We start from the raw sequence: 3609 nt of genomic DNA, 5'->3' as shown, positions 1-3609 counted from the left end.
GAATCGGTTGGAGACCGGTTTGCCCAAGCCTCCACTCCCCCCTCTGCCTCCTATGGTACTCGTACCAGGACCAGCCCTACCGCTTAAGCCCCCTCTAACTCCTGTCACTGGCGGTCCGATAAATGCCCTGCTCGAGGCTGTAGCATTAATTGGAGCCACCCCTGTCGGTTTTTTTGGAGGGCCGTCCTCCTTGTTGTGTTGTTTTTTTTTGTAGTAAATTGCGCTCATAATTTTGGTCCCACGAGTGTCGGACAATGGAGGTCCGCCCGCACAGAGGTCCGTGTGCGCAGGTAAGGCTTGATAGAACCGGAGGTCGCCAGGTATCCGGAGCACTCCGTTCGAGACTGGGCTATTTGTTAATCTGGGTCCCCAGCCAGGCTGAACATCAGCACGGGTCGTCTAACACCTTGTTCCAACCCAGAGCTTTTTTAGAGAGGTTTGCTCCTCCATTACCTCCATAGGCCACGATCAAAAACCATTTCCATATAACTTAGCTATTGAGGAGCTTAAGCACATAGCTCTGATTTCTGATCTTAGCTGGACACCATTCTGACATCGTACAGAACCTAAATTGTAGTGGCCATTACCAGTCGGCACCCTCGTGGAGGGTTCAGCCGGAGGATTTTCGCCGACCGAGGCACCGTGTTGCTTCTTTGCAAATTTAAATGGAAACAGTGTAGCTTTGGTGTGAAATAAAGTACAAGCTTTTGTGCAATATGTTTATTTGTATATGCATATGAAGCATATTAACTGATGAAAACATAAACTGTTTTTAAATTGGATGTTTACATCAATCTCATAGTAGTCTTATTTTAATTTTGAGTCATTTTTCAATTTTTATACAGCTAAATAGCACATAAATTACGTAATTCACGTAGATATATCAATATTACGCTCAACATTTCGTTTAAAATGCCAGATTTCCTGCAAATACATTAGAATTTACAAAAGGAATTTCACTACTAATTGCCTACTGTGCGTACTTTTCTAGTACCATTTTCGCACCAAGAGATTTCATTCTTCCCCTTTCTCCGTCCTTCGTAAATGCAACCTTTTGTAAGGGAGTGTCAAACCGCAGCTGTCAATAATTATCTAACCTTGTATTATTGAATCATGCGTAAGACGTACCGCTAATTTGAATTTGTCGATTTTGATAATTCTGATTTAAAAGTAAACGACGCAGAAGCTTTAAATGCACTGAAATTCACTTATACTTCCACAAAAATTACCGTTTTTTTCAAATTTTCCTTATTAATTCTCATTGTATATCATATATTTTTAGAATTTAGCACAATTAAAAAACCCGTTTATTATCGAAAAATTTATTATTGAGAAAATTTACTGCTCTGGCATTTTCTTTTAACATGCAATTCGGCTTTGTTTACTTTTTGTACAGAAATATCATCGCCACTATGACGGGGCAATCTTATACTCTTTCTTGTCAAATATGCATTTTGATGTAACTGCTATGAAGCTATGAATACTCATTAAAATCGTTCGTAATAAAAGTACATTACATACTTGTAGTCTAAATATATTTTTTAATATGAACTAGCTTTTTTAATTCTAGAAAATATCAATAATCACAAGAATTATAAAAATTTCTCTTCAAAAGATACATTTAAAAGCATCCCTGTTGATGTCAAATTTCAAATAAAAATTTGAATAGAAATTTTGATGCAAACGATTTTCCCCGATATTCATCATACAAATTTCTTTATTCTTTATTTTCTTCCACGCAAATTTACTCATTACTTTAAGTGGCTTTCATCTTTTTATTTTTGTAAAAAATAATATAAACATGTTGCTCTTGCCAGCTGCAATAGCTTCAATAAACTAACAAAAGTGTGAATACCCAGTGCCCAGCTTAGAATAAGAATCCTAGCATTTTGCCTCCCAAATGTTACCGTCTGGCCTCCTCAAGATCCATAATGCCTCCGGAGGTAGTCAACACAATGTAACCAAATTGACGAGAAGGCAGCAAGTTGTTGGTCCACTTCTAACAATTCCAACCAATTTATGCGATTTAATGGGCCTCATGCATAAAAAATGAGTCTAAGGTCAGACTCAATTTTTGCACTAAAGGGGTGATCTCAAGCTCAAGAATTTGTACTGAAAATCGAGTTGGAGCTTAAACTCACATTTAATGCATGAGGTCCAATATCTTTACTGCTACCTTGTGTTGCGTCCAGTAAATAGTGGCCAATTTTTACGAGTGCCTGTGGGCCTCTGCAAGTAGCTGCAGCTGCGGCGGCACGTGATTGTGGCATAACGTTGATGTAAGCGTAAAATAAAAAAAGGTTTGGTAAGGTTTTTCGGGCCGCTGCTTAGGCCACAATCGCAAATGCACCCACATATGCGTACGTACTGTGTAGAGACGTAAATTATAGTTTTCCCCGAGCTCCAGTTTCTTAACGCACTATTATTTCCCTTATTACTTATAATTCTCTGCCAAATAAAAGCAAATCTACCTAATTTTTCCACCGGCAGGCACGAATATGATGTTCAAAACAGAAACAATGACAACGAATTTTACACACATTGTTGTATTTTAGCGCAAACCGATAAGTTTCACAATTATTTTAAATTATTGCCTGGAACATACGCATTTATCGTTATTATTGGAAATGCAAGACTTGCATGCATTTTTAATTTCTTATTTAATGAATTCAAATGAATAAAAACACATTTTTCTAAAATATTTCTCAATTTACATTTTAAAGTTTTTTCTGAAACATGGATGTAACTCTGTGCGGAGAATGAAAGAATTGAAAATCAAGTGATCTCAGCATGATTCAATAATACAAGGTTCGATAAACTGACAGTTGTCTCTCTCGCACCGCTCCCTTAGCAGTGGCACCGTGTTGCTTCTTTGCAAATTTACATGGAAACAGTGTAGCTTTGGTGTGAAATAAAAGTATAGCTTTTGTGCAATATGTTTATATGTATATGCATATGAAGCATATTTAACTGATGAAAACCTAAGCATTGGATGTTTACATCAATCTCATAGTAGTCTTATTTTAATTTTGAGTCATTTTGCAGTTTTTATACGGCTAAATAGCATATAAATTACGTAATTCACGTAGATATATCAATATTACGTTCAACATTTCGTTTAAAATGCCAGATTTCCTGCAAATACATTAGAATTTACGAAAGGAATTTCACTACTAATTGCCTACTTTGCGTACTTTTCTACTACCATTTTCGAAACAAGGGATTGCATTCTTGCCCTTTCTCTGTCCTTCGTAAATGCAACCTTTTGTAAGGGAGTGTCAAACCGCAGCTGTCAATAATTATCTAACCTTGTATTATTGAATCATGTGATCTCAGCTGTTTTCAAATGTAAACAAACAAAATGGCGCTTTCCATACTTATACTCATGGCAAGGCACATAAATACAGGTAGAAGCCAAAATGACGTTGCTCTCATGAGAACCAAACCTTTAAACTTCAACTTGATTTTATTTTATTTCCTATATTTCGTTACGCTTAAAATGTCATGTCGTTTGTTTTTTTTGAATGTTCGTTAAAAACAAATTTTAATTAACATTTGCATTATTGTAGTGTTGTGCGGTTTATACTTAGTGTATGTGTTAAAAATGCA

This window comes from Rhagoletis pomonella, unplaced genomic scaffold (genome assembly GCF_013731165.1).
Source record: "Rhagoletis pomonella isolate Grant_MI unplaced genomic scaffold, Rhpom_1.0 Rhpom_scaffold_00006, whole genome shotgun sequence".
Lineage (NCBI taxonomy): Eukaryota > Metazoa > Arthropoda > Insecta > Diptera > Tephritidae > Rhagoletis > Rhagoletis pomonella.
The sequence above is the reverse complement of the archived record's forward strand: the minus strand, read 5'-3'. Positions refer to the sequence as shown.